The 19,736-nt window shown below is 37.3% G+C and overlaps 2 non-coding genes across 2 annotated transcripts; one reads left to right on the forward strand and one right to left on the reverse strand.

Annotated features, from left to right (window-relative positions):
- Nucleotides 1–386: 386 nt before the first annotated feature.
- LOC129087770 (U6 spliceosomal RNA) lies at nucleotides 387–490 on the reverse strand. The gene has a single exon (XR_008530930.1). It is a non-coding gene; the product is annotated as a U6 spliceosomal RNA (small nuclear RNA).
- An 18,901-nt stretch (nucleotides 491–19,391) lies between these two features.
- On the forward strand, nucleotides 19,392–19,465 carry TRNAN-GUU (transfer RNA asparagine (anticodon GUU)). Its single transcript has one exon. It is a non-coding gene; the product is annotated as a tRNA-Asn (tRNA).
- The last annotated feature ends 271 nt before the right edge of the window (nucleotides 19,466–19,736 follow it).

The following is a 19,736-nucleotide window of genomic DNA, read 5'->3' on the forward strand; positions in this document are numbered from 1 at the left end:
GGACCACTATTACTTGAAATAAAACAAATATGAGCCCTATTTCACACGGTATACAAGAAATATTCAGGTAAGTTAAAAATCAATATGTAGAATCTAAGGAGTTTTAGAAGAAAATAGAACTAATATTTTTCATGACCTGAAGTAAAATATTCAAACCCAGAAGCTATAAAGTATATATTAACAATATGACTATATTAAACATTTATATAGTAATATACATATTTAAAAAGTTAAAAAACAAGGAATAGAATAGAAAAGTATTTGCAACACATCTAAAACATGATTAAGAGGGGGTTTTTTTGGGGGGGGGGGAGTTCTACAAACCTTTAATCAATAAATGGATAAAGTCTACCAAAAAGTCATTTAAAGTTTTTTTTAATAATAGAAAAAAATTGGAACGCTTCACGAATTTGCATGTCATCCTTGCACAGGGGCCATGCTAATCTCTGTATCGTTCCAATTTTAGTATATGTGCTGCCAAAGCGAGCACCAGAAATACTTTTGAAAAATCTGATAATCTTACATCTGGCATGCAAGATTTGTTACTTAAGCATGTCTACTTTTTCTCTGTGCGATTAAGTATCTGGAATTGGTATTATGGAAGTAAGTACGTGGTCTCATTTTTCTCATTTTATATGGCAGTAGTTCATACAATGTTTATTTCTATCATTGTCACTTTTCAGCAACAGAAGTTTGTTAACTTGTAACTTCCACAAGGGCTATTCATATCATGGCAGCACTGCAATGATGTAACATTTTATTTGCTTTGAGACCTCAGGGTGTGTATTAACTCAACAACCATTAGAAAGCAACATAGTTATTATTTTTCCTTATTTCATGTGCAAACTGAATGAGGGGGTTTATACACCTAGTGAGTCACACAGTGGGCAAAGCCCATATAATCTTATCAAATAAGGTTAGAGAGGCATTGCTCTTCGGGTACTTATGCACCTTGCTAATTTTGCCAAAGTAATCTGAGAGTTCCAAAACCTTCTATGACTCCCTATTGACAACAAAATTATGGCCCAAGTCTCTTCTCTGGCATTAGAGGCTCCTGTAATCTAATTATACTTTCATTTCCAAATACTACCAAGTAATCTCTGTGTCTTTTAGCTGCCAATTTGTATTATTTGTAGCATGTTTGTTAATGAGTGGTCTATATTTTCTTGCCACTCTTTTCTTTCTTTCTATATCAATAGAAAGAAAGGATATAACCAAAAACCTAAAACAGAAGTTTATTTTTCTTATGTGACAAGGAGTCTGTAGGTAAAGAGTTGCTGGTGTTTCCTCAGGGGTTCAGTAATGCAAGAGTTCTGCAATTTGTTTGACTTTTACCTCATGGTTGCAAAATGGCTGCTACAACTTCAGGTATCATCTTTATGGTGGGAAGGTAAGCAGAAAGTATATTCTTCCTGAACCTTACTTTTGTCAAAGAGGATAATGTTTTCCAAACTACTCCACCAAAGGATTTCCCCTTACATTTCACTAGCCAGAATTTTGAGACAGTTTAGGAACAGGGCCCACCTTTCCACATAAAAGGGAGTCTGCTCAGTGCCTAAATTAAACTGGAGCTGTGTTTAGCAAGCAAGAAATGGGAAAGTAGCTTTTGCCATTTCCCTCAGCTCCTGCAAACAATCTCCTACCTACCACTCTTTTGAAATGTTTTTGGCTAATATGGACAATGACTCTTGAACATTTTCTCAAAATGGAAATTGTTTCTTTTCTAATTTACTTGACTTTTTTGTAGGTCTCAACAACACCGTCCTTGAAATTTACTCATTGAACTACACATTCAGCACTTACTATGTGATCAGCCACTTTACTAATTGAAGGGAATGCAGAGATGAAGCATGCATACTGCCCTCCATAAGTTTATAGTGTCCTGGAGGAGATAAGTGTGAAAGAATATTAAAGGTGGTGTTATAAAATGAGATGATAAAATGGGGCACAAAGAAAGAAGCAGTAATTTATATAACTCAGGCACCATACCCCTTTTTAGGCAACAAAAGGGGTAGTACCACCATTAACAAAAACAATGTTACTGTTGCCATATTGGTTGGTTCTTTACCTCCCATTCTAGAAAAATATAGACCTCTATTGCAAATGGGGAGCAGGGTCTCTTGTCTTTTCTTGTCCTAACACGTATGCACCATGACCTTTCAAAAAGATAGCAATGTGTATGACTTCATATGATCCAAATCATACACAGTCCACTCAGTATAGGGATTCTAGAGTGGCTTCCCCAGTTTATTCACTTTATCCTGTATTCTGCTGAGGACACTAGGTCTCATTGCTGGACGCTGAGTAAACTATGTCTCTACTCTCTCAGATGGCAAAGCCTACCCACTCAGGATGGCAGGAATAATAGGTTTAGAGAGGTGCAAGCCCTTGTGCTGGGTTGTAGAGAAAGACTGGGGGAGAAGAAAAGGCATGACAGAGTGAGTGATGCGGCCGGAGAGGTGGATAAGGACCAGCTGATCATGCCAAGGTGCTTGAAGACATTTGTAGGCCACAGGTTCCCAAACTTTTTCAGTTCACTGAACCCTTGGTGTCTCTGTAATTTTTTACCTTGCCTTAAAACCAAAGGAATACCTAACAGTTTCATTCATTAAGTAATGAGGTCCAAATGACTTACTAGTGGTATCTGAATGTTACATTTCCTTCAGAAATTTAAAATGCCTTACAGCAAATCCATGAGTTCACTGTGATGCCCTAGGGTAACTAGATGCACACTTTGGGAACTATGGTATTAGTTACTGAAGCTTTTTCATTTAGTGACTTGAATATTTAGTTTTGTATTTTAGAAAGATCACTCTTTCAGTGGATTGGAGGCTTAATTGTAGTAAAGGCATGATGGGAGATAGGAACACCTGGAGTTAACAGCAGCCTTTTAGAAGAGTAGTAATTAGGATGTAAAATGAGGTATACTAATGAGATACTATGGGATCTAAAATAAGTTCTGGAGATAGAATGGATAGAATTTCCTAATTAATTGATTTTGGGAGAAAGAAAAAGAAAGAATGATTCTTAAATTTTAGGATCGTGTTAAGGATAAATGATAGTAGGAGTATAGAAAAACATGTCATGGGAAAAAGACTTCCTTTTCTCAGCATTTTGAATTTGAGATGTCTATAAGGACAAGATGGATATATGCATTGGACCTTAGGAGCAAGTCTGAAAAAAAATAAATTAATAGATTATCAATAATAGATTAGAGCTGACAACATGAGAGCAGATGACATGGCCCAGGAGGAGTGTGGACAAGAAGATGCTCGTGTTTAGAGAATCAGCAGAAGAGGAGGATCCTGCAAGGGACCAGAAGAGGTGTCACTGACTTGTGTAAGGAAGTGTGTTTGGGTGAAGTTAGGACATATCTCCTACAATTATTCTGTTCTATAGACATCTTGGTCTTTCTTTTTTCTGTGGCAGGTTTCCCTAGGGAAACTTTCATGGAGCTTCCTAAAGGTAGCATCACAAAGAACTATGAAGGAGCTTCGTTCTGCACTGGAGATAGTTGGAGGTGGAGAGAGGGGATGGGGTGCAAGAGCACGGTGAGCAGGACACACGAAGGGAGGATGCTGTGCATTGCCTAAGAGATGCCTTTTCTGGGCCCCCATTTATATGCTCACATATTAAGAAAAATAGGTAACAATCTGCTTTGCAGTATTGAATGCAGTACAATGATAAAGAAGAAGGTGGAGAAAGTTCATGAAATCTGATGATGTGGAGGGTCTTAGTGAATTATCTAATTATTCTTTTGCAGTGAGGGAGGCAGAAACCTGAGGAGCTCAGGAAATACCAAAAAAGACAGTCATGTAAACAAATAATAACAATGTAATGTGATAAGATATAAGGTTTTATATCAGGTGAGATAACTTTCTCCTGCCTCTATCATTCACTAGCCACTTCTTACCTGTGCTTGTCGTTAGCAGGGTGATTTCTGATGGTTCCAAACCATCTGTCCCCCAGGGTTCCATTCTAGTTCCTCTCTTCTCTCTGCCTGCTCCTCCTGTGCAGTTTCATCCAGCTGCAGGACTCTAACCAGTGCCATGGATCCATGATTCCTCAATCTACGTTTCTAGCTCCCTGACTTTCTGGGCTTGGGTTCTTCATTTTCAACAATGTGCACAGTGCTAGGCACATGCTCGGTATTCTGTCAATGTGTACTAATTTAAGTTGGGCCTAAATAAACTGATGTCACAGGAGTAGATTTAGATATTAAGTGACTGCATTTGACATAGTGAGTAAATAAGGAAATGATTCTCACCAGTTTTGTCATTAAATTTTAATAATTAACTGGAAACTAGGTGAGTTTCATCATGGGAATTGACTTAGATCCAGGTAGTTATAGTGAAAAATAGTACATTAAAATACAGAGATTTGCCAATCGGAATGCAAGTTCTGATGCTAATTTTGGGCAATTTAGTTAATTCTCTATGGCTTCATTTCCATGCTAGTGAACAATGCAAAGGCACAGTTATGCCTCCTGTTTTTATTTATGTATTTTTCATTGATAAAATTCACATACTATAAAGTTCGCCCTTTTCAAGTGTACCATTCCATGTATTTACAGAGCTGTGCAATCACCACCAATATCTAGTTACAGAACATTTTCATCGCCTCCCCCTTGAAACCATACCATTGGCTGTCACCCTCCAATTCTCCCATCCTCCAGTCCCTGCTTCTGTTCTCTGTCTCTATAGATTTGCTTATTCTGGGCATTTCATGTTAACGGAATCATACAGTTGGTGGTCCTTTGTGTTGCTTCTTTTTTTAGCATAAAAAGAAAACTTAGCATAAGGTTTTCATGGTTCATTTATATTACAGCATGTACCACTATTTCATTCCTTTTTATGGATAAATCATATTCCATTAATTGGATATAGCACATTTTGTTTATACATTCATCAATTGATGGATTATGTTGTTTCCATTTTTGGCTATTATGAATAATGTTGCTATGAAAATTGTTGTACAAGTTTTTGTGCGGCCCTATGTTTTTAATTGTCTAGAAGTGAAATTGCTGGGACATGTGAGAACATTTTGAGGAACTATCAAACTGTTTTTCAAAGTGGCTGTGTCATTCTACATTCTCATCAGCAATGTATAAGAGTTTCAATTTCTCTACATCCTGGTTAACACTTGTTACTGTCCATCCTTTTATTATTGTGGTCTGATTCTATTCCCTAATGACTGATGATGTTGAGCAGTTCCTCAGTGTCTTTTGGTCATTCACGTATCTTCTTTGTAGGAATGCCTACAAATACTTAACTCATTTTTAAATTGTGTTATTTTGTAGTTGTACTAAAAACCATTTGTTGAAAAGATGAATTCCCCCCCCCCTTTTGAATTGTCTTGGAATCTTTGTCAAACATTTGACTGCAAATGTATGGATTTTCAATTCTATTCCATTGATCTCTATGTCTATCCTTATGTCAGAACCACATCTGCAATTCCAGAACAGTAAAGTGAATTGCACTAAAGAAATTCTTATTCACAGAGTATTTGATAATTCAAGATACTTGTGGGTCTGGATTATCTTTCATTCTTTTATGAAAAAGAAGTCATTGCATCCAAGTGTCCCATATAAAATAACTAAATTGCATGCATAAATCTAAATTTAATTGCTCACCTGCAGGGACCTTTTCAAAAACTCTCCTTTTATGTTAATTATGTGGGCTTTGGCAATCTCTCTGTGTATTCTGTGAAGCAGTTAAAAAGTCAATTATGAATTGAGACATTTATTTTCTTATCATTAGAATGCTTACTGTTAATCTAATTTAGAAACTAGAATTCAACTTCAAGTTAAATCCTTCAAATTATTAATTTTATTAAAAAGTTTCTTCATTATATCCTGAGAACTTGAGGGATTTAAAATGCATCTACTACTCTAAATGCATGAATTTACAGAAATGAAAATATTTTGACTCTAGGGCAATAGCATGTCTTGATTCAGTTGTAGCCTCTGTATTTCTGTTATTGACACTCTTAATTTTAAAAAAGTTTAAAAACTATTCAGTAGGTCAAGAAAATATGGTAGCAAGGTGAAGCACACAAGAAGGGAAAAAATAAGTCTTGTTTGCCAGAAAGAGTTGTATTTGGTTCTTTAGCTCAGGAGGAGAGCTATTTTTCCCTTCAGCTGACAATAATAAACTCTTTTCTGGTTTTGGCAAAGAAGAGCCTTTGGCACAATGTTGCTGTTGAGATCACTTGTTTAATTGTGCATGGCTCCTCCATTATCTGTGAAAGGATTTTTTTTTTGTTTTTGTAATTATATATACAATGCTAAATCTTTGAAAAATCTCTGCTCCCTGTGTTTTATTGGTTATGCTTAAGAACTGTGTAATGATTAATTTTATGTGTCAACTTCACTGGGTTAAGAGATGCCCATATAGCTGGTAAAATGTCATTTCTGGGTGTGTCTGTGAGGGTTTTTCAGGGGGAGATTAGCATTTGAATCATTGCTAATAATTGGTGAGAACCCCCTCACCAATGTGGATGTGCATCATCCAATGCATTGAGGGCCTGAGCAGATCAAAAAGGCAGGGAGAGGAACTCTGCTTAAACTGGGACACCTACCTTCTCCTGCCCTCAGTCTTTAGTGCTTCTTGTCCTTGGGCAGGACTGGGATTTATACCATTGGCTCCCCAGTTCTCAGGCCTTCAGTCTTGGACTGGAACTACACTACCGACTTTCCTAGCCTCCAGCTGGCAGTCATGGGACTTCTCAGCCCCCATAACTTGTGGAGCCAATACTTCATATCTCTATATATCCTATTGGTTCTATTTCTCTGTAGACCCCTGACCAATACAAACCATTCCATGTCACAGAAAATCCAGGACAAGAGAAGGCACACTTGGCTAAACCTTGCTAACCCCTAGCAATTCTGGTGAGTCTTAGTTACACAGTTTCAGAAATTCATGGTTATCTGTTCACCAAGAGGTTAACAGATGTGGAAGGTTTGATTTTTCATAACTGACATATAAAGGTTTCATTTTTAAAAGAAGATTTTATTTATTTTTAGAGAGAGTCGAAGGGAGGGAGAAAGAGAGGAAGGGAAACATCCATGTGTGAGAAAAACATGGATTGGTTGCCTCTTGCACATGCCCCAACCAGGGACAGGCCTTGCAACCAGGAATCGAATCCAGTGATCTTTTGCTTTGTGGTACAACACTCAACCAACTGAGCCACTCCATTTCATTTTTGATTTGACAGAGATTTCATTTTTGAACCACAAAACTCATTGGCCACTCATTGAGAATTTCATCTCATTAAAGAATTATATGCAGCCCTGGCTGGTGTGGCTCAGTGGACTGAGTGCTGGCCTGCACACCAAAGGGCTGCTGGTTCGATCCCCAGTCAGGGCACATGCCTGGGTTGCAGACCAGGTCCTCAGTTGGCAGGGCACAAGAGGCAACCACACGTTGATGTGTGTCTCCCTCTCTTTCTCCCTCCTTTCCCCTCTAAAAATAAATAAATAAAATATAAAAAATTTAAAAAATAATTATATGCAATTGTTGTTCCATTTTCTGGTTGATATTTCTTAGGAGAAGTGTCAGATCACAATTATTTAGTGAATATATAACTGAAACAAACAAAACAATACAGTTAGGGGATTTTTAAATAAATGTTTACATTTTTATTTCAAGAACATTCCTGCTGTCCTGACCCATGTGACCCACTCAGTTGGTACAGAGCTGTCCTGCAAAGTGGAAGGTCACTGGTTTGATGCCCAGTCAGGGCACAAGCCTGGGTTGTGGCTTTGCTCCCTGATGGGGGCATGCACGAGAGGCAACCAATTGATGTTTCTCTTGCATCAATGTTTCTGTCCCTCTCTTTCTCCTCCCTTTCCCCTTCTCTAAAAATAAATAAATAAAATCTTTTTAAAAAGAACATTTCTGCTTAAATAGTTGAGACTATTCATATTATATGATGTTGAGGAACACTGAGAAGTTCTGTTTCTGCTCAAGATCAGCATCACCCATCTCTTTGTACTGGCCTAGCCTCATTTTTTTTTCTGTTGTTTCAGATTGATATTACAATATCCAAATATGTTAGAGGGAGCAAAGGCACATACCTGAATCTAGTCATGAAGGGATGCCAGGCAACCTGACATTTAAGGATAGTTAAAAAAATAAGTGTCTTGTATTGTTTAGAAATGTCAAAGTCATAATATGCAAGAGACAGAAAGAGAGACAGACTCATGAAATGTTACAGATTAAATAAGGCTAAAAGATATGATAGTTAAATGCAAATCGTAATCTTGGGTTTCCTTCTGCAATAAAATACCTCATTGGAACAATCAGTGAAATCTCAATAAAGTCTATAGATTTAGACCTAATCTTAATAGTGTTGTATCAATGTTAAGATCTTAACTTTGGTAATTATACTGTGGTTATGTAATAAAATTCCTTAATTTTAGGAAGCACACACTGAAGTATTTAGAGGACATTACATTGCAATTTACTCTTAGATCAGAAAAAAAGTTAAATATTGAGAAAAAGAGAAAAGGATAAAGTCAGTGTGGTAAGATATTAACATTTGGGGAATTTAGTTGAATTCCTTTTTTTATTCTTGCAATTTTAAGTCTGAAGTTATGCCAAAATAAAAAAAAATTTAAATTAGTGGAGTATTTTTACAGTTTTCAATTTTTTAAAAGATTTTATTTATTTATTTTTAGACAGAGAGGAAGGGAGAGAGAAAGAGAGGGAGAGAAACATCAATGTGTGTTTCCTTCTCATGTACCCCATACAGGGGACTGGCCTGCAACCCAGGCATGTGCCCTGACTGGGAATTGAACTGGCAACCCTTTGGTTCTCAGGTTGGTGCTCAATCCACTGAGCAACACTGCCCAGGGATCAAATTGTTAAAAGATGTTTAACTCTACAGCACACAAAAATTTAATGTGTAATTAAAAAAAAATTAGGCAACATAACCTAGTGGCTAAGAAGTAATCTGGAGAAAGATGCCTGGATCTGAATTTTTACTCTGTCATTTATTAGCTGTGTGGTTTTTGGGTAAGTTACTTAACTTCTAAGTTTTCATTCCTGTAAAACAGGGGTGATAAAATGAAACCAACTTAACAAGGTTGTTACAAAATTTAAATGAGTAAATATTTGCAAAGGACATAGAACAGTACCTGACACAAAGTGCTACATAAGTATTTGTTAAATGAGTAAATCTACAAAAACACTTCAGCCTTAATGATATCAAAATCACCTTTAGGAACAGCAATATTTTAAACTTTAAAACATTTTTAAAACTTTTTTCTAGAAACAACTGATTTGGATTCTTATTAGTCTCTTTTTTGACCAACTTGGGATCCCTGTCATCTCCCTTGATAATATTTTGTCCTAATTTTTAGTGTGTTTTGTATTATGAACCTGAAAAAAATTGTTAATATTTTACAAATATTTAATATAGTTTTTTAATTTTTATTATTATTTTCAATAATCCAATGCACTTAATTAGTCTAAGTCAACTGCTGTAAGAGGTATAAAGATGGATTTCTGACCTGAGGCATATACAAATTGAAAGGGGAATTAAGTAAGTACAAAGATGGCAGCAATACAATGTGAGGTTGGTGAAGGAGGAAGTACTAGATTGTTGACAAGAGGGAATGAATATATGTAGTGGGAGGAAGTGGGAAAGCTTTCACAGAGGATGAGGGCACCGTATGCGGCCATAGGAGGCATATGACTTTAATAGGCAAGATGGCAAAGGGAAGGTCTAAGCAGAAGGATTAGCAAAACCAAGGCTCAGTGACAAGGAACAACAGGTGGTACCTTGGACAAGTTATTTGAAGTTTAAGTAGATTTAGAATTTAAATTTTAAACCATTGTAAGCCTTACTTTCCTTATCCATAAAACGAGCCTACCCATCCTACAGAGTTGATGAGAGATAAATGTAATGCATGTGCCTAACAGTAAATGTTCATTAAATATTGTCATTCTTTTTGGTACACATTTATTGGAGCTTAGGTTATATGTAGGGAAATACATACATGGAAAACATTGGACTAATATTGAGCACTGGGAATGGGGGTGAAAGGAGGAGACAAAATTAAAGTTGAAAGATGTTGTGAAGGTAGGTAGAATCTATGACTTTGTGACTAACCACAGGTAAGAAATCACAGAAGAGGGACCTGAGATGTTGCCAGTGTTTCAACTTGGGCTACTAGAAGAATCGTGTCTTCAGAGGGCCACAGGGACAGGAAACTTACTATACCTCATAAACGCTGGGCACTGGGCTAATGCCTTATTCATGTTCTCTTGTATTTGAAAAACATCCTTTTGGTGGGATCATGTTTTAATAATACAAGAGCACTTACTTGCTATTTATAGTATTTAGGATAAATTGCTTTTTAATACTACAGAATTTTTTTTTCAAATAAGAAGTTACTTGAGCTTGCTTAAAATAATATACATCTATAGCTCTTAATACCTAAGGTAGTTCTTATGTGCCCTCAAAAATTCTAATGATGCACTGGTTAACTATTTTGTTCGCTGAATGAACAGTTTATTGAGCACCAGCATTTTACTAGATACGGTAGCTTGAATGATTAAGTTGACTTTAAACCAAGGCTTTGATGCTTTTTATGGAAAGTAGCTGCAAGGAGGGAGGTATTCCTGGGGCATTTGTTTGTGAACTCCCTATGTGAAATGTAATTGGAACTGTGGAAATGAAGGGCAGGGGGTTTTACCCTTCCATTCTTCACTCTGCCCCAGTTGGGAACACCTGGATGCTACTAGGAGGTCCTGTGACAGTGACTGGTGCTTCTCCTGAATAAATCATTTTGGTATTAATGACCAGAAGTTTAGGTCCTCTGGTTTAGTCTAAATTATACTCTCTGATTGAATTAAGATATTATTATGTTTCTTTCATTTTAAAAAGAATTATTGATCTTTGGGAAATTTATACAGCATGTCTATATAATATTTTGGAAGTAAAAGAAATATATTCACGTATTTTCCAATAAATCTATGACTTAGGGAAGACAAATCTTATTAATTCTATGGAGAAGGAAATAGGGAAGCATGTAGTCCAAGCCAAGTAATATTTAGTGTTCTTCCTTCTCCAACTGCCTACCTTGCTGAACTCATCCTACACTGGTTTTCTTCTCCTCTGTCTCTGAATTCCTGAGCTGATTGACCCTTCCCACCCACCCCCTGGTTGTACATACAGCGGAGGAATCGAGTCTCCCTTTGGCAGCTGCTTATTTTATTTATTCCTTGAAGCAAATGAAAAGAGGATATCTGTTCTGACCTTTTAAATGTCAGTTTTAAATAGATGAGTCCAGAAAGAGGCATGGTCACCAGTTTATCAGCACATTTACTATGGAGATGGGCTAGTCTCAAACTGCTTTTGTGAAACCATCACAGAAAATAAAAGGTCGTGGCTCCTTTGCTAATAGTACTGTGGTCAAGAGATGGATTATGAGATAGAATTTATCCTGAAGAACTTTCACAGGTATACTGAAGAAAGTTAAAATCCTATTTCCCTCTGACCCCCCACCATTTCCAGCTGGGCCCAAAAGTCTATTGGTCTGGACATAGTGAAATATTCAATACCATTAGTGAAATGTCACCTCAATAAATTTAATTTAAAAATACTATTAATGAATTATACTTTCTTACTAATGAGATAAGCAATGATTAAGATTTTAGTTCTGTATTGTTTAGCAAAGCCATAAAAATGATTTCCACATACAAAGGAGAGTTTCATGAAGAAAAAACTGTATTTTTAATAATTTTGATTGAACCCACTAGGTAGAATATCAGTATATTATATCTGCCTCCCTCTGTTCTCTCTTAAACCATGTCTATTAAAAATAAAATGGAAATAACTATCTGAATAATATCACAAAGTTTTCCAACTAGGTGACACACTATTAAAAATGATAAAAAAGGAGATGTTCTAATATACCTTTCTCAATTTTTATTTTGTCAATAGACCAAACTTAATGGTGAACTCAGTAAGCAGAATAGTGTTTTGTGTCATGCAGCTACTGGCCTGCTAAACTGATGTATGTAATGTGCCACTGAGTCAGCTCTGATTTCTGGTGACTCTGTCAATGAGTGATGTCCACAAGATCCTGTCCTCAACAGTGCTGCTCAGCTGCTGTAGACACATGCCTGTGACTTCTTTTATACAGTCGATTTATCTCAGATCTGTCTCTTGTCCCACTTCCTTTCTTTGTTTCCCAGCATTATTGCCTTTTCCAAAGAGCCTTGCATTCTCATGATGTACCCGAAGTAGACAGCTTCAGTTTTGTTATTTTTGCCTCCGGTGATGTTTCAGGCTTAACTTGCTCTAGGCTCCATTTTTGTCTTTCTGGCGGGCCAGGGTACTGTATAGCTCTTCTCCAACACTGTACTTGAAATGAATCAATTTTTTCCCTATCAGCCTTCTTCACTGTCCAACTATTGTGTCCATACATAGTAATTAGAAATACAAGGGTGTGGATGATCTTAGCTTTGGTCTCTAATGACACATCCTTGCTCTTAGTGATCTTTCCTAATTCTCTCATTGCTGCTCTTTCAAGGCTCAGCCTTCTCCTGATTTCTTGGCTTCATTCACTGCTTAAATTGATAACTGAACCAAGGTAAGCAAAATCTTTAACAATTTCAATGTCTTTGTTGCCTTTCTGTCTCTCTCTATGCTGTACAGGTCCACAGTACAGGTCCACAATAAATCAGGACAATCAAGTGCTGAGGCACACTCATTCATTTCAGAGCCACCATAGCTTTTCATGATTGTCACAGTCAAAGGTTTTTTTGAAGTCTATAAAACATAAACTAACTTTCTGAAATTTTTAGGAGAGCCCAGCAAATGCTTGCAATTAGATCTCAAGTACCTCTTCCTTTCCTGACCCAGCTTGAACATCTGGCATTTCTTGCTCCATGTGAGGTAAAAGTCTTTGTTGTATCCTATAGTTACTGCACTCCTTGACATCTTTCTCAAAGACTAAGATGTATACCGAATGTTTCCATTCTGTAAGCCATTGTTTTGTTTTCCGTATTTGTTGACATAGTCTTAGGATTTTGACAGATTCAGTCTCTGTGGCTTAAAATAGTTCTCTCAGTATCCCATCTATTTCTGGCGATTTATTTCTTCCCAATACCTCTAGGGAAGCTTTCACTCTTTTTCTAGAATTACAGGTTCTTCCTCATAGGAATCTTCCTCAAAGGTATCTGTCATCACTTTGCCTCTTCTGTGTAGGTTTTCAGTACACTGTTTCTACTCTCCCTTTATTTTCACCTGGTCGGATAATGTCCTTTTGGTTAGTCATTAAACATCCCTAATCTGGGCTTGAATTTCCCTTTTATTTCTTGATTTGTCTGTAGGAGATCTCTTATTTTTTCCTTGTTTATTGTTCTTATTTATCTCCTTACATTGATTATCATAATAGTTCCCTTTATCTCTACATGGTATCAATTGAAAAACTGCATTCAGGAGTCTAATCCTGCTTTGGCTATAGTCTCTTGCCTGTTTCTAACAAGCCTTAGTGTTTTGTCACCCATTTTGATTTTTCTTTCCTTTTTACTTCCTGCATTCTTCCAGTTGGTGGAGTTCACTTTACAGTAATCTGTCCAGTTGTTTGAAACACATGTTTGCTATGGACAAGTTATTGGCTTCACAGAAATCCATGAACTGGTCTTCTGCTTCATTTCTGACCCCTACTCTCAGTTTTCCAATGATATTTGATTCTGCTTTATTTTCTACTTTTGAGTTCCAGTCACCTATAGTTATCAGCATGTCTTGTTTTGGTGTGTGATCAATGTCTTTTTAAAGACTTTCATAAACACTTTCAGTTTTACTTTATTCAGCCTCTGTAGTTAGAACACAGACTTGAATGACGGTATGATGCCTTTTATTGATTGTCCATTGATTGGTGGATATAACTGATATTATTGTCTCATTGATATTATCCCATCACACTTTGCATGGTAGCCTCTAACTGCCTGGTACATCTTGCCTCAGAATTAAAGCCATTTTGTTATTATGAGTTTGTCATTTCCAGTGTTGAACACTTTGTATTCACCTGACTGACAATTTCCCATTGCAGTCCATTTTAGTTTGCTAACACCAAGCGCTGTAATTCTTAGATGTTCCATCTCTTGCTTTACAGTTTCCAGTTTACCATGGTTCATGCTTCTTATGTTTCATGTTCTAATTGTAAAGTGCTGTGCAGTGTCTTATTTTCCTTTTGCCTTTGCGTACATCAGCACTAGATGTCCTTTTGATATTAGCAACGATACCATTTGTGAGAGAGAGGGGGATGGCCTTGGTGTGGCTGCTGCTGTGAGACAAGTTGGGATAGAAGATCCTAAAGGTTCTTTCACATTTAAAGTGAGAAGATGGGGCTTCCAGTCGGGATGGAGGCACAGGTAAACATGCTTTGCCTACCTTGCACAGCTGCAACAAAAATTACAACTAGACTACAAAACAAGTATCACCCAGATTTGTCAGGAAATTGAGCTGTATGAAAGTCTGACAACCAAGAATTTAAAGAAGACACATTCATCCAGATGGGTAGGAGGGACAGAGATGCAAAGTGGCATGGAGAGGTGACGGAGCAGGTGGCCCCACATTCATGAGAGGTGGATAAAATTTGGGAGGGATACTTCGGGAGTGAGGGTTCTCAGCCCTATGACAGACCACCCAACCCAGGGTTCCAGCACCAGGAAGATAAGTCCCCATAACTTCTGGCTGTAAAAATCAGTGGGGATTGGAGTGTTAGAAGAAACTGCAGGATTCTCAGGAGACTCCTCTTAAAGATCCTACAGAGGTCTCAGGACTTACACAGACCCACCACCTCTGGGATTCAGCACCAGGGAAACAGCTGGAAGGACACAAGTGGCATATGGGGAGAAAGTGAAGCGACTGGCAACAAGGTGAGTTCTGGGAGACAGCTCCTCCCAGGAAAATCTCCAGAGGCCTGGCAGTGGCATTGTCTCCTCCCCAAGCCTTCCCCCAAACAGAGCTACAGAGTGGTGAAGTGGTAAGTCTCCGGCTCTACCCCATACAATTTACAGGTGCCTTTTCTAGAGTAGGCCACGCTACTAATGGAGTCAAAGCAGCTCCACCTAATACACAGAGACAAACACAGGGCAGATGCCAAATTGAGGTGACAAAGAAATATGGCCCAAATAAAAGAACAGAACAAAACGCCAGAAAAATAACTAAACAAAATGGAGATAAGCAACCTATCAGATGCAGAGTTCAAAACACTGGCTATCAAGATGCTCAAAGAAATTATTGGGTACTGCAGCAACATAAAAAGACCCAGGCAGAAATGAAGGTTACATTAAGTGGAATAAAGAAAAATCTACAGGGAACCAGCAGTAGAGGGGATGAAGCTGAACATCAAATCAGCAATTTGGAACATAAGGAAGAAAAAAGCTTTCAGTCAGAACAGCAAAAAGGAAAATCAATTTAAAAAATGAGGATAGACTAAGGAGCCTCTGGGACATCTTCCAAATGTACCAACATCCAAATCATAGGGGTTCCAGAAGGAGAAAAGGAAGAAAAAGAAATTGAAAATTTATTTGAAAAAATAATGAAAGAAAACTTCCCTAATTTGGTAAGGGAAATAGACAAAATCCAGGAGGCACAGAGTCTCCGACAACTTGAGCCCAAAGAGGACCACACCAAGACACATCATAATTAAAATGCCAAAGGTTAAAGATGAAGAGAGACTCTTAAATGCAGCAAGAGAAAAGGAGTTACCTGCAAAGGAGTTCCTATAAGACTATCAGGGGAGTTCTCGAAAGAAACTTTGTGGGCTAGAAGTGACTGGCAAGAAGTATTCAAAGTGATGAAAAGCAAGGACCTATAACCAGTATTACTCTACCCAGCAAAGCTATCATTTAGAATGGAAGGGCAGATGAAGGGCTTCCCAGACAAGGTAAAACTAAAGGAGTTCATCATCACCAAGTCATTATATGAAATGTTAAAGGGAACTGTGTAAGAAAAAGGAGATCAAAAGTATGAACATTAAAATGGCAACAAATTCAGAACTATCAACAACTTAATCTAAAAAACAAACTAAGCAACCAAGCAGAACAGAAACAGAATCATAGATACGGAGATTACTTGGAGGGTTATCAGCTAGAAGAGGGAGGGGGGAGAATGAGGGGAAAGGTGCAGGGATTAAGAAGTACAAATTGGTAGGTACAGAATAGACAGGGAGGTGTTAAGAACAGCATAGGAAATAAAGTAGCCAAAGAATTTATATGCATGACCCATGGACATGAACTAAGCGGGGGGGATTGCTACAGGGAATAGGGGTACCAGGTGGAGGGGGGCAAAGGAGGAAAAAGTGGGACAATTGTAATAGCATAATCAATAAGATATTTTTAAAAAACAATGTTATTTGTACTTGTTCTCTGTGCTTCAACAGCAACTGATTGGTTTCCAACCTGGGAGTCTCATCTTTCAGCACTATTTCATATTTCATTTCAAGACTATTTCATGTCTTGTCATAGGGTTTTCCATGTAAAACAAAAGATTTTTAAAAAGAACAAGAATATGAAAAGATAACGCTGCACTGGTTTACCATTGTTCATTGCTCTTCTGTTCATTGCTCCAGTCCATGATGTCATAAGCACCAAATGCCTATGAAATATAAGTATCCTGTGGGTTAACTGAAACTGACCCTGACCCTCAGTCCACAGTTTTGAGTGGGAATGATACTTTTGGTGAGTAGGAAATATTTAAGTTTGACACTGATTGAAAGGGTTCAACTCCCCTTTACTATAAAACAATTTAAAAATGTGACCAACTGGCTTTGAAAATTGGTCTCATAGTTCTCTTGCCCTTAGTGACCTGCTTTAATGTTTTCTTTTACCTTGTTTCCAGGTGCCATAATCTTTTATTGGATTATTTCTCTAACGCACTGGATTTCTTTTTAACTTCTAACTATGTAACTGGATTTTTCATTTCTAACAATTTAGTCTCCATCCTTCTGAAATACAATCATGCACAATTGCGTTTATGGGAACCCTGTGAGTTGCCTATATTGTTGATATAATGTTGGTGGTACATTATCTAAAAGCATTGGATCCACAATGCCTGGAAAGTCTGTAAATCAATGTGGTCCATCTTTCCTCGTTCGTTAAGTCAGATAGGTCTCATTTGTACAAATGTTCTTCTTTCTTCCTCTCATTTCCTCTTGAAGGTAGAAATAAAATATACAGGCCCATTAATCTACACAGATCAGTGCTTTGATAAGGAACATACTTGGAAAAGGTAAAATTGCATTTCAGTTGTGTATAACATACAAACGGGGCAAAATGCCCAGTCCTTTTTGATTTTAGCAATTACAAAGACCTAAGACTAATGAAGCTCTAAGGATGGTTTGTCTTGGGTTATTCTGAAATTTAAGGGAAAATAATGTATGTTGCTATAATTAACCCAGTGGGCTTAAACTGGTTTTAAAAACTGGGCATAGATATTAAGGCCTGAGATGAGATAATCACAAAGATTTAGATGACAACGTATACTCTTATTTTTGTAAGGATACATTGTACACAAAAACTATGTTTGATACACTGTATTGGAGTTGAATTTTGAGATTCTATTCAATATGTTTAATATTTATATGTTCTTTTGAAGTATTCTCAAGCAAATAGACAATAAAAGAGAGGCAAAGCTAATAAATGGTGGAAATGGTCATTTATTTTATTAAAAATATTAACAACTATGGGACCAGGTTTGGAGATGGAGTTTTAAACGAAAAAATAGTAGTCACATAGACAAGTTTTTTTGCATGCCATGAGTTAATATTCTTTTCTGAATTAGTTTTTCTCATCAATTGTTTCTCATTATCTCTTTTTTTTTTTAGAAGTTAAAATTTTAATATGAGGACTGAAGTGAGGAAAAGAGATTGGAAGAAAAGATATTTACATGAATAGAACAGTTCCCAATATTATTTTAAGCAGGAGAGTAAATATTAAATGAAGGCTTGGTGAAGTACTTCACCACAGCCTGTTCTAACTGAATAGTCACTAGAACAATAGCAGAGGAAAGAGCGCTCGTTTTGAAATTCAAAAGAAAAGCCAGTGCCTAATAGTTTTAGCTAATGTTGACAGGCACATAAAATATAAATGAAGTTTTATCATGAGGGTAACACTGTATAATGAAATAAGACTCATTATACGTTCTTTATAAGTTGCTTTCTCTATTTTTTTTTTCCTCCAAATTCAGAACTTTAAAGTGCTCTTCTAAAATTTTGTTGAAAGTGGAGGGGTACAGCTTGGTGTGACTTCACAGCTGTTTAATGTCCTATTGCTTTCAAGGAACTCACTAATTGGTTCCAAAGTCTATTTAAGTTCTTATCAAGCAACAGGAATTCAAAATGCTGATTGGACTAATGCATTTCGAATACAACTTTTATTAATCATGATAAGAATTCTTTCTCCAGGGATTCTGGGCAGAGCAATGTAATGACTTAAAAATTTAAATATAGAGTTGTTAGGTGTAAACTAGCAGTTCTTTGACGAGGGAAGAAGGAAAGGAGTTTTGAGGAGTACCTTAAAAAGTGTCAGGAAATACATAATCTGAGAGATTTTTATATAGAATATTTTTAGGTATGTACATGTTTTGCCAGCAGTGTGTCCGTGATAGGGATTTTCAGGAGTTAGTCATAAATTATACTTTTTTTCTTTAACTTCTCTTTACTCAAACTGGGTTATAAACAATCCCGCGAAATGTGCCTTTCAAATGCAATGGCTCAAAATGTGGGTGTAAAAGCTAATAAATCCAGGGGGAAATCAAGAGCGGCTTTAGCAATGAACCACAGCGCACAGGGACTAAAGCATGTCACTGTGGCTTTTTCCTAATGCCCTTTTCCAATAACAAAGTGTTAGTTACAAATAATTGCATTATAAGTTAGTACAAAACAAACAAATGATTGCATATATGTATTTAATGATACCTGAAAATAAAAATAAAGAAGACAAATACAATTCAGATGACCCTGGGAATGCTATACAAGTAAATTATGAAGATTAGAGAGCAAAGCACTGAACAAAAAGTTTAAATAAAAGCAAAGTTTCTCAACTCTTAGGATTAAAATTTTGTTTTCCTGTAAAAGGAAACTGTAGAAATAGTTACGGTCCCGAAACAGAACGTTCCAAAAGAGTTGGGGGCCGGGGAGAACCCACAGTATTTTAATACATGTTGCAATCTGAAATTCTGCTCGCTCTTGCGGTAGTCTGTAATTTTCCGATATGCTGTAAAGGTGGAAGAGAAAATTAAGAGGGTTAGAAATATTAAGGGAAATGTTCTGGTTTTAATAATATGAATCAAAAAATACAGAAGTGAGCCACAGTCCGCCTTTATTATTCTTCATAAAGGTTATGACTGGAAGGCTGAACTGCATGCAAGTCTCTGTGGCGCAATCGGTTAGCGCGTTCGGCTGTTAACCGAAAGGTTGGTGGTTCGAGCCCACCCAGGGACGCTCTGCTTTTATTTTTAATAGCTTGTCACCTCCGATCTGGTGGTTTTCCACACATCTCTGAGTTTAGACCTACGGGTTATGCTGGGGGAGGATTTCCAAGGAACAGAGAAGAGAAACCAGGGATCTCGCTCACTGCGCCGTCCTCTCCGCGGGCGGCTCTTCCGCTTGTCGCGCTGGGAATCCCTCCGCTTACTGCCTCCTTCTCCCGGCGGCCGGTAAGGCTCTTCCCACCTTCCCCGGCAGTGGCGCGTGGGTTCAGTGCCTTAAAGCC

This window comes from Pteronotus mesoamericanus, unplaced genomic scaffold (genome assembly GCF_021234165.1).
Source record: "Pteronotus mesoamericanus isolate MK-2021 breed Mesoamerican mustached bat unplaced genomic scaffold, CSHL_Meso_final contig_130, whole genome shotgun sequence".
Classification (NCBI taxonomy): Eukaryota; Metazoa; Chordata; class Mammalia; order Chiroptera; family Mormoopidae; genus Pteronotus; species Pteronotus mesoamericanus.